Below are 12,675 nucleotides of genomic sequence, written 5' to 3'. Positions count from 1 at the left end.
GACAAGGTCAAAGGACCTGCCAAAGAAATTCAGTTTCTGGGAGTGCGGTGGCAGGATGGTCACCATTACATTCCACAGGATGTGATCAACAAAGTCTCCACCATGGCAGTTCCCACCAATAAGAAGGACACACTTTCTTTTCTTGGTGTGGTGGGATTTTGGAGACTACACATTCCTGATTTCAGTCAGATTGTCAAACCTCTGCACGATGTGACTCGTAAGAGAAACAATTTCGAGTGGGGACCTGAACAACAAGCAAAATTTGATCAGATCAAGTGAGAATTATTCCATGCAGTGGGCTTGGGACCTGTGAGATCTGGTCCGGACATTAAGAACATTCTGTACATGGCTGCCAGTGACAATGGTCCAACTTGGAGTCTTTGGCAGAGAGCTCCAAATGAGACACGTGGTCATCCTCTTGGTTTCTGGGGACGTTGCTACAGAGGTTCAGAGAAAAATTACACCCCAACAGAGAAAGAGATATTAACAGCCTATGAAGGCATGAAAGCAGCTTCTGAAGTGATTGGAACTGAGTCACAATTGCTTTTAGCTCCTAGACTGCCAGTTCTAAACTGGATGTTCAAAGGCAAAGGTTCATCACCACATCATGCCACAGATGCAACCTGATCTAAATGGATGGCTTTGATAACCCAATGAGCAAGAATGGGTAATCTTGATCGACCTGGTCTGGTGGAGGTGATCACCAACTGGCCGGAAGGCACAGAGTGTTCCAAACCTCCAGAGGAGAAAATAACTCGTGCTGAGGAAGCTCCTCCCTATGGTGATCTCTCTGATCAGGAAAAGAACTATGCTTTGTTCACAGATGGTTCCTGTCATCTTGTTGGGAACAAGCAAAGATGGAAGTCAGCAGTCTGGAGTCCAACCAGGAGAGTTACCGATGCGAGAGATGGAGAAGGAGAATCCAGTCAGTTCGCTGAGGTAAAAGCTGTCCAACTTGCTCTTGATGTGGCTGACCGTGAGAATTGGCCTATCCTTTACCTCTACACCGACTCGTGGGTGGTAGCCAATGCTCTATGGGGTTGGTCAAAAGACTGGAAGAAGCATGGTTGGCAGAGGAAAGGAAAGCCTATTTGGTGTGCTGATCTTCGGCAGGACATTGGTGCACGGCTGGAGAGAACTCCAGTGAATGTGCGGCACATAGACACACATATGCCTAAGAACAGAGCTACTGAGGAACATCAACACAACCAGCAGGCAGACCAAATTGTTAAGATTTCTCAAGTTGATACCAACTTAGATTTTGACCTCGATTGGAAACACCGAGGTGAGTTGTTCTTAGCTCAGTGGGCCTATGACTCATCTGGACATCAAGGCAGAGATGCAACATACCGATGGGCACGCGATAGGTCAATTGACTTGACCATGGACGCTATCACCCAAGTCATCCATGACTGTGACATTTGTGCTGCTATTAAGCAGGCTAAGTGAATCAGGCCCTTATGGTATGGTGAGAGATGATCAAAGAACAAGTATGGAGAAGCCTGGCAGATTGACTACATCACTTTACCTCGATCTCGTTCTGGCAAGCAGTACGTGCTGACGATGGTAGAGGCCAGCACCGGATGGCTGGAAACCTATCCAGTTCCACATGCAACTGCACATAACACCATTCTTGGCTTGGAGAGACAGATCATGTGGAGACATGGAACTCCAGAGATAATCGAGTCAGACAATGGTACTCATTTCAAGAACAATCTTGTTAAAAACTGGGCCAAAGAACATGGTATTGAATGGATCTACCACATACCCTACTGTGCACCAGCTTCAGGGAAGATTGAACGCTACAACGGTTTGCTGAAAACCACCCTAAAAGCCATGGGGGGTGCAACTCTGAAAAACTGGGACAAGCATTTAGCACAAGCTACCTGGTTGGTAAATAGTAAAGGTTCAGTAAACAGACCAGGACTGGCACAATCAGACTTGGTCCAAACAGTAGACGGTGATAAAGTTCCTGTTGTACATGAAAAGAATCTGTTAGGGAAAACTGTTTGGGTATTTTCTCCTTTGGGCGAAGGGAAACCTGTCCGAGGGGTGCTTTCTGCTGAAAGTCCTGGTCACACCTACTGGGTAATGCAGGAGAATGGTGAAATCCAGTGTATTCCACAGAGAAATCTAACCTTAGCTGAGAGTGTCTAAATTCAGAGTGTATAATACAAGCTCTTAGGATGTGCTTGTTTGAAGCAAGCTGGAATGTTTTGGTAAAAGAACTAGATAATGGGCAGTGAAAAGGGAAACATGGTTGTGTCTCTTCGCTCACAGTCCCGCTGAGAGTTCTGGAAAGAAGAAGGAAAACATTTGATAATATTCTCCATTTTGTTTTTTCATTCTGCCTTTGCCTTCAGACCTGGTCACATCTCCTTAACCCCACTGCCACTAACCTTCCTTCTTAACCTCTTGGCTGCACCTCTATTCTTCCTGGGAACTGGAGTAAGGTTGAGAGGGGCCAGGGAAGGTGTTGGGGTGGTTTGAGAGCACCTCCTGGGGACTCAGGTTTCTGGGAGGGGAGTTGTGATTTTGTATTTTTTATCCTTTTTATATTTCTGTATATAACTGTATATATTGTAAATAGCTGCTTGTATATTTGCTGTTGTAAAATAAATAGCTTCATTTATATTCCCAGAGGCTGTCTGAGTTAGCTGGGGCAAATTCAAAAGTGTGGGGGGGGTGGGTTAATGCCCAAACCATCAAATAGGAGTTTTCTGTTCTAGGTACCATCGGCGTCCAACACTGAAAGAATCTACGAGAGAATCTACAGTACGTGAGCAAGAACCCAACGTCACCTGAGAGTCTCTGTTCTGAGCTTTTGAATCACCTACATTTGAGATATCTGGAATGAAGTGTGAATTGAACTTGTATACATTGTATTAGTGTAAATATTGGTTTAGATTAGATCAGATAATTCTCAGCGATACTCTGAGTGAAGTAGACAGGGGTGGATTGTGCTAGTTTGAAGCAGGCTAGAATGTTTTGGTGAGAGAAAGTAGATAATTTAGCTGTGAAAAGGAAAACAACTGTGATGTCAACTTCTCTCACAGTCTCACTGAGAACTATGGAAACAAGAAGGGTAAACATTAGATAACATTCTCCATTTTGTTCTCTCTCTGCTTCTGCCTTCAGACTGAACTGCAGCTCCTTAATCTCACTGCCACTAACCTTACTCCTTAACCTCTTGGCTGCACCTCTATTCTTTCTCAGGATTGGGGTAAGGTTGAGAGGGGCAGGGGGAGGTGCAGCAGTGGTTGAGAGCCCCTTCTGGGGACTCAGGTTTCTGGGAGGGGAGTTGTGTTTCTGTATTTTTAATTTTTTTTTACTTGTATATTTCTGTATATAACTGTATATATTGTAAATAACTGCTTGTATATTGTGCTAGCTGTAAATAAATAGATTCATTTATATTCCCAGAGCCTGTCTGAGTTAGCTGGGGCATTTTTAAAAAGTGGGGGGGGACGGGATAATAGCCAAACCACCACAATATATTTTTTTTTTTTCAGAGTTATTAGTTTGTACAACTTTATTTGTAAGCCAAAAATCAGAATGAGTCACCGGTCTTTGTAAAGGAAGGAATTAATATTAATTCCAAATCTCCTATTTGTTGCTTATTTCTCTACTCATTCCTGTGTCAGTTGTAACATTGTTATGGAGGAGTTTGTCTGGGGTTTTGGCGGGAATGAAAATACGAGGCCGATTTTTATAAAAGTTTAAATTATTTAATATCATACACACTAGAAATCCCCCTCCCCAAATCTATTTACAACTACCCCACATAAGTTCTTTATATGCGGTTTGTGAATTAAATCACAGAATGACTATGTACAAGAAATCAGGAATTTTAGCAACAGTTTAAAAGAATTTAGGAAGAGAGTCTGTGGCTTGAAAATGTCACTGATAGGCTTATTGGGAGATTATTCTGGTTCAGCTCAAGTTATCAGTTACTCACTGACTGGGTTCAGTTCTGGAAAGTCCCAAATATCGTGGATTTGGGGCGTGCTGTTTGAGCTTCCGCGGGTCCAGGCCAATCTGGGCGTTGGCTTCCAAGGCTGGTGGGCATCAGAGCGCTGCCTGTAACCGTGCCGTCTCCAGCTGGTTGTATCTTGGTTGCTGCGAATGCCGAGCGAGTGCTGAGCTGTGCTGTGTTGTGCGTGTGTGTTTGCGAACAAGGGTACCAGTCAGCAAGAGAGCGAGAGCGTACCCCAAAAGGGTGCTAGAAAGGCAGGGTAACAAGCAAAAGGGGGGAATGGTCAATTAAGGCAAATGCAACATTTTTATAGTGTCCAGAAGAGGTGTATCCATAAAAACTCGGACAAATGCATGTGAATAATACAGATTGGTTTAAAGTTATAATTAATTCACACATTGGCTAATTTTCACCAAAACAACCTGTGGCACCACCCCAGGGGTCAGCCCCCAGCAGGTGTTCGTGGGTGCTTACAGTGTCTAAAACCCCAAGGTCCTTTTCCCAAAACAAAGTAGGTGTTTACAGCCTGTGTCCCGCTGGGGAGAAACTCTCTCACAGCTAGAAAACAGTGGCTGGCACAGCAGCTGTCGTCATGCAAGCAGATAAAAGCAATATTTTGACTTCTCAATGGAAGGCCTTTTGAGTCATAATTCTATCCAAATGAGGGTTTTGCAAGAGGGCTCTGCTACCCTCCACCACAAACATGTCTTGAGATTGAAACATTTATGGTAATACTATGAGATTACCATAGTTTCATATATAATAATTTCTATTTATCTTAATTCAGCTCCATCCTCCATACATTCAGTTACACATTGTTTGTTTTGTTTCTGTTTAGTTATTTCTCTCATTCATCACCACTTACAACAAAAAAAAATTTCATAGAATTTTCCTGGATGACACCTGAGTTTACATTACTGAACTCTTGCAGTTAATTTAGAACAGAAATGAGCAGAAAGAGGGTGGGTTTTTTTACATTTATTTCTAATTCTCTTTCTACCTCACACATCTTGTCAGAGATGTCCTTTACTGAAGTTCTCCCAGTCAGTGAAATTATTTTGTCATCTATTTCTAGTGATTGTTATACCTAGAATAAGGATCTTGGTAACCACAACACCCAAATTAGTCAATCAATTGACACAAGTGGCAGCATTCCCATATGTAACCCTCACAAGTATGGCTGCACACCTAAATCAGAAGTATTTCTGAACTCAGTAGCCTCTAAGCAGCCACTTTCTTCTTGGTATCAATCTTCAAACCTAAGCAGTATGCACCTCTTCCACTCTTTTTAATTACATAATTAATAAACTTCAATCAGATCTAGACCATTATTATAAACATTTTTATATAAAGTTACCAGATATCCTTGTCCTGAGATCCTAAAAGTCACATACACAGAAAAACTTTTAAACAGTATTCTACAACATAGTAGTAAGTCTATAGTAATTTAACTTCAACTAAAAAGAAATCTTTGTAACTTGTGTCTAACGTATTTCGATCTGTGAATACATCACTAACGAAAGCATCAGTCCTGTGCCAAAGTGTTACTACAGCAATATACTCCAGTATTACTTACTTTGCTTCTGCAAAAGGAAGAAAGTAAAGCTACTTTCAGAGATAGTGAGAAAATCAGAGGGGTCACCTTTTTCTTTACTACCCATGGATTGCTCTCAGTCTGTGGCACAGCCTTTACAAGTGCTTTGGCTGTCATGAATTCTTTTTTATCCTTGTAAGTGTACAAATGTAATAAACACTGACACATTATGAAAGTTGTATTTAAACATAAACTCTAACTGCATTTCATTCTAAGATCTAGGGATGTTTTACATAACTAGGGTCTTATGGATCAGTTTGCATGGCAAGCAAAGCAGGAGTAAAATGCAACATCTCTTATCTGACATCATTTTTGCACTAATTTTGAACAAAACCAAAACAAAACCCCAAACAAATAAAAGCAAAAACAAAGATTCAAACCAAACCCAAGTCACAGTATAGGATCAACTCCATCCTGACTCCAGTATGGCATTTAAGAATATTTAATCTGTGATGGTTTAGGTGTTACCTGCCTCCTCACACATAAGAAATCACCCAGACTAAACTCAGACAGATGGAAATTAAAGAATGAAGCTGTATTTACAGCTTAGCACAATATACAAGCAGGTATTTACAATATATGCAGCTATATGCAGAAATATACAAGTTAAAAAGTAATACAGAAACACAACACCCCTCCTAGAAACCATAGTCCCCAGGAGGGGCTCCAAATCACCCTTCCACCTTCTTCACACCTCTCTACCCTACCCCAGACTTTGCCTTGCATTTAAGGTGAGTTTGGAGAGCCAGTCAGGGGGATTAGGAAGCAGACAGACTAGTTAGGCAGCAAGTTAGAGAGAGAAGAGCAGCCCAATGCATTCTAAAGGGATTCGGAGACAGCCTGTATCAGCTTAGTTTAGGGGGAGGTCGTGCATGTGTTTATTAAGAGATTCATCCTGTGATTATCCTGCACTCCGATATGGTCTTAGAAGCTTTTATTTTTTTCTACAGACATAATAGCAACTTTTGCATGATGACAGAGGACCTTTGGGAGAAGAAGGTAAAGCATATAGGTACTGTGGGGAAGAAAAGAAGCATAAGCAAAGATATGGAATGTCTGGATATAGAATACAAACCCCAGAATATCCAGAGAGCACACAAAATGACTGTGATCCAAAGAGACATAGGCTAACTAAGCTACTGGAATGTAATAATTAAATCCTTTCACATGTATATCTTTTATACTTGTTAGAAAAACAGAAAATGCTTCCATCTAATGCATACACAGGTTTTCTTCTGACCATAACCCTCCCACAAACTGTGTTCTGTGATTCAGACTATGTGTTAGAAATTAATTTTCTACTGTTCTCATGAGAATCTGTGCATTACATCAATCCCAGTAATTCTGTTGCTACCATAGCAATTTGTCTTGTTGAAAGATGGAGAAAACCTTCTCATGTGACAGCAACAAAACATGCACAACAATACAAACACTGCACATCACCAATAAAGTCTGTAGTGCCTTAGGCTAATGGAAAGATTGTGTTAAGGCTTCTGAGATGGTATAGGGATAGTTTAGTTGATTATAAGCAAATATATTCAGAGTCATAATAATTTTATCATAACTTTAGAAAGAAAAGACAATGCTCCCTCAAAGGAGGACTACTTAACACTTTTCACTATTTCCATTCTGTATGTAAACTCAGAAATAAATGCACATTAAGCCTTTCAAACTAATTTACACTGACTGATCCAAACAAGAAATCAAACTATGTTACAAATAATGAGCAGTTAGCACACACCTCACAGTTTGATGGCTCTAAAAGGGTATTCTACAGGCACAACTGAAAAAAATCAAACACCACAAAATTCTTTTTCCTGGACTTCTAAAAAAAAAAAAAAAGTACATGTCTGTTGGAGCTGTCACAGTCTTCACAAGTCAATCTCAGTCTTCTTCACCTAAAGCCCTCCTGGGAATTGGATCCTGCCATTAGAGCATTAGTAAACAATAAATGTTGGCAGTTAGAACAAGATTTTCCTGTGATGATTATTGTATTCAAAGAGATGCAATCATCTCTACCTTTTTCTGTCCATCTCTGCCATGTCATTTCTGCTTTTGTTTTATGAATCACAGGCTCTTTGTAGAAAGGATTTTTTAATTGTGTGTCCTAACAATACTTGATTCAATGGAGCAACACTGAATACTGCAATTTAAAACTATAATTAGATACCCTTTCCTTATGGAAGAAACCAAATAAGCAGTTGTCTTCTTTATGCAACCCCATTAGAGCACAGATAAACAGAGAATCTTGTCTCAAACTCTACATATAATGCTTGGTCTTTTTAACAAAAATAAAGAAACCTACAGACACTGAAGAAAAGATTAATTTCAAATTTTAATAGACACGAATAGACTCTAACATGTCTCTCTCTACAGACCTTCCAACTAGCAAAAATCACAGAAGAGAAGATCAGATTGAGAATATGATACAAAAATAGAAGCGTGACTGAAACCCATTAGGTTGTACAGCCATCCAACGAGACCTGGACAGGCTGGAGTGCTGGACAAAGGCTAAGCACATGACATGCAATAAGGACAAGTGCGAGGTCATCCAGTCCAAATTATCACCCAGCCCTAGCCAATCAACTAGACCATGGCACGAAGTGTCTCATTCAGTCTTTTCTTGAATACTTCCAGGGACAATTACTCCACCACCTCCCTGGGCATCCCACTCCAATGGCAAATCACTTTCTTTGTGAGGAACTTCCTCCTAACATCCAGCCTATACCTCCCCCAGCACAACTTGAGTCTGTGTCCCCATGTTCTGTTGCTGGTTGCCTGGGAGATGGTCCTGCATATGGGGAGGAATAGTAACAGGCACCAGTATAGGTTGGGGGCTGTCCTGCTGGAAAGCAGCTCTGTGGAGAAAGACCTGGTGGACAGCAAGTTCTGCATGAGCCTGCAATGTGCCCTTGTGGCCAAGAAAGCAAATGGCATCCTGGGGCACATCAAGAAAAGTGTGTCCAGCAGGTCTAGGGAGGTTCTTCTCCCACTCTACTCTGGCCTGGTGAAACCACACTTGGAATACTCTGCCCAATTCTGGGTTCCCTAGTTCAAGAGAGCCAAGGACCTGCTGGAAAGAGTCCACTGGAGAGCCACAAGGATGACTGGTGGACTTCAGCATCTCCCCTAGGCAGAGAGACTGAGAAACCTGGGGCTGTTTAGTCTGGAGAAGACTAAGAGGAGATCTTACCAATGTGTACAAATATCTGAGGGGTGGATAGGGCCAATATCTTTTCAGTGGTTCACAGCAATAAGACAAAGAACAATGGATATGAACATGAACACAGAAGGTTTCACCTCAACATGAGGAGAAACTTCTTTACAGTGAGCGTGACAAAGTACTGCAACAGACTGCCCAGTGAGGTTGTGGAATTTCCCTCTCTGAAGAGTTTCAAAACTTGCCTGATTGCATTAATGTATGAACTACCTTCGGTGATCCTGCTGTGGTAGGGAGGTTGGTCTCAGTGATCTCTGACAGTCTCTTCCAACTTCTACAGTTCTGTGATTCTGTAGTAACAGCACATCACAGTCATGCTCGTGGGTGATGGCTTGGGAGTTACACACACACACACACACACACGAATTCATCAGACTAGACTCAGTTAGCTGGAAGTTAAGGAAGCTATATTTACAGCTTAGCACAATTTATTACCATATATATACACAACATACACAAGTATTTACAGTTATATACCAGTTAAAAGTAATACAGAAACACAAAATCCCTCCCAAAACAGTCAGACTGCCCAGAAGGCTTCTGACCAACCTCCTTTTCCCTTCCCCTCTTTCCCTTCTTTATCTCCTCTCATAAATCACCCAAGGGGTGGTCCTACCAGCAGCTCAGGTCCATGTGCCTCATGTGGTAACAAGGTTCAGCATTAGAGTAAATTCTAGCTGCCTATGAGGGAGTTCAAGCTGCTTCTGAAGTGATTGGAATGGATTCACCACTCCTTTTAGCTCCAAGGCTTCCAGTCCTAACTTGGATGTTTAAAGGGAAAGGTTCAAATCCGCACCATGCCTCAGATACCACTTGGAATAAGTGGATGGCTCTCATAACTCAGAGAGCTAGAGTGGGGAGTCTCAAATTCCCAGGCATTGTGGAAGTGATCACCAAGTGACCAGAGGGCACTGACTTCAGAAAGCCATCAGATGAGAAGGCAGTAATGCATGTTAAGGAAGCATCCCCATACAATTACCTTCCTCATAATGAAAAGGAATATGCTCTCTTTACAGATGGATCCTGCCATCTGCTAGGCAGCAACCAGAAATTGAAGACTGCTGGAACACTATATGCCAAGTTGCAGAGGCAAGAGGTGGAGAAGGTGAATCCAGCCAATTTGCTGAGGTAAAAGCCATCCAGCTGGCCCTGAACATTGCAGAACATGAACAGTGGCCAATGTTTTGCATCTGCACTGACTTACAAATAGTAGCAAATGCTTTGTGGGGGTAGCTGAAGGAATGGAAGCAAAATGATTGGCAGAGAAAGGGGAAGCCTATTTGGGCTGCTGACCTCTGACAAGACATTTCTGCACACTTGGACAAAGTGACAGTTAAAATCAGACACATCAGTGTTTACATCCCCAAGAGCAGAGCCACTGAAGAACAGCAGCACAACCACCAAGCTGACTTGGCTGCCCAAATTTCCCAAATAGAACAGGACTGGAAATACAAAGGTGAACTGTTCTTAACTTGGTGGGCCCATGACTCTTCTAGCTACCAAGGAAGAAATGCCACATACCAATGGGCCTGTGACAGGTCAGTGGACATACTCATAGATGCCATAATACAGGCTATCCATGACTGTGACATCTGTGCTGCCATAAAGCTAGCTAAGCACATGAAACCTTTGTGGTATGGGGGATGGTGGCCAAAATACAAGTATGGGGATGCCTGGCAGATAGATTAAATCACTCTGCCTCAATTTTAGAATAGCAAACAGTATGTGTTAACCATGGCAGAGGCAAGCACTGGGTGACTGAAAGCCTACCCAGTGCTTCTAGCCACTGCCTGCAACAACATTCTGGGCCTGCAGAGACACATCCTGAGGAGACATGGTACCCCAGAGAGAATTAAGTCAGACAATGGGACCCACTTATGCTAGTTTGAAGAATAACCTTGAAAGCAAATGGGCAGAAGAGCATGGAATTGTATGAGTTTACCATATCCCATACTACGCAGAAGCTGTAGGAAAGGTTGAGAGTCTCAATGTCTTCCTGAAAACGACTGTGAAAGCTATGAGGGATGGATCTTTCAAAAACTGGGAGAAACACATAGCAGAAGCCACCTGGCTAGTGAATAGCAGAGGATCAGTCAATGAAGCTGGTCCTGCTCAATCTGCCCTATTGCCTATATGTGAGGGAGATGGGATACTGGAACAGGTTGCTGAGGGAGGTTGTGGATGCTCCCTCCCTGGAGGTGTTCAAGGCCAGGTTGGAAGATGTGGGAATGCAATGTGAGAAGGAATAATAACGGCCAGTCTGAGCATTTCAACCTTGGTTCCTGTGGCTTCAGGATGCTCCCACTGGGGTGAAGAGATTGTAGACACCTAGTTAATGAGAAAAGCAGGTGTGATGTATGTAAAAATCTGTGTTGTGCTTGCCTAGATTATGCTAATATGTGGGTGTGTGGTCTATGCTCTAGACTATATAAATGGAGTCAGAATGAACAATAAAGTTATCCAGTGGGATTCACACTGAATCATGTGGAGTCTGTGTGGTATTCCTCGCTAACAGGTGGTGACCTATGTTGTGTTCCTGAAGGAAGATTTGCAGCTAACAGGATCAGGCCTTGAGTGACCTGTTCTAGTGAGAAGTGTCCCTGCCTTTGGCAGGGGATTGAAACTGGATGATCTTTGAGGTACCTACCAACCTAAAACATTCTATGATTATATTCTATGACATAGAGTTATTGTGGTCTGAGAAAAGAATCTATTGGGGAAAACGGAGTGGGCTTCTCCTGCCTCTGTGGGGGAAAACCTATCAAAAGTATAGTCTCTGCTGAGGATCCTGGCCACGCATACAGGGTAATGCTTGAAACTTGTACCATTCAGTGTGTTCTCCAGAGAAATCTCACTCTGGCTGAAAAAATCTAATGTCAGAGTCAGTAACACAGCTCCATGTAATACAGTTATTGTGTAATAATTAGAAGTGGTTATAAGTTTCTTTTTTATTAACATCATCACCACAATGCATCCAACAGAACCCACAGCACACAAGCGGCAATCTAGAGACAGGTTCTGCACCTGCACCTGCACCTGTTTTCCTGATGCTCTACAGCAAAATATTGTCCCAAAAATCATAGAATCAAACAGGTTGGAAGAGACCTCCAAGATCATCCAGTCCAACCTAGCATCCAGTCCTAGCCAATCAGCTAGACCATGGCACTAAGTGCCTCATCCAGTCTTTTCCTGAACACCTCCAGGGACAAGAGGAGACATCACCTCCCTGGACAGCCCATTCCAATCGCAAATCACACTCTCTGTGAAGAACTTCCTCCTAACATTCAGCCTGTACCTTCCCTGACACAACTTGAGACTGTGTCCCTTTGTTCTGTTGGTGGTTGCCTGGGAGAAGAGACCAATCCCCACCTGACTACAGCCTTCATTCAGGTAGCTGTAGACAGCAATAAGGTCATTCCAGAGTCTCCTCTTCTCCAGGCTAAACAACCTCAGCTCCCTCGGTCTCTCCTCATAGAGTTTGTGTTCCAGGCCTCTCACTAGCTTTTTCACTCTTCTCTGGACATGTTCCAGTATCTCAACATCTCTCTTGAATTGAGGAACCCAGAGTTGGACACAGTACTCAAGGTGTGTTCTGACCAGTGTTGAGTACAGGGGAAGAATAACACAGGGGATTTTTCAATATATGGTGAAACCAGGAGAGGCATCAACAAAACCTCCACACTGGACTTCTGAAGGGCAAACTTCATCTTATTTAAGGAAATAACTCAGTAAGTTCCTTGGGAAACAGCCCTTAGAAAGAAAGGGGTCCGGGAAGGTTGGACCTACTTCAAGAAAGAACTCCTGAAGGCACAGGAGCAGGCAGTGCCATTGTACTGAAAGATGAGCTGATGAGGGAGACAGCCAGACTGAACGGGCAAGTTGCTG

This window comes from Pogoniulus pusillus, chromosome Z (genome assembly GCF_015220805.1).
Source record: "Pogoniulus pusillus isolate bPogPus1 chromosome Z, bPogPus1.pri, whole genome shotgun sequence".
Classification (NCBI taxonomy): Eukaryota; Metazoa; Chordata; class Aves; order Piciformes; family Lybiidae; genus Pogoniulus; species Pogoniulus pusillus.
This window is presented reverse-complemented; position numbering follows the sequence as displayed.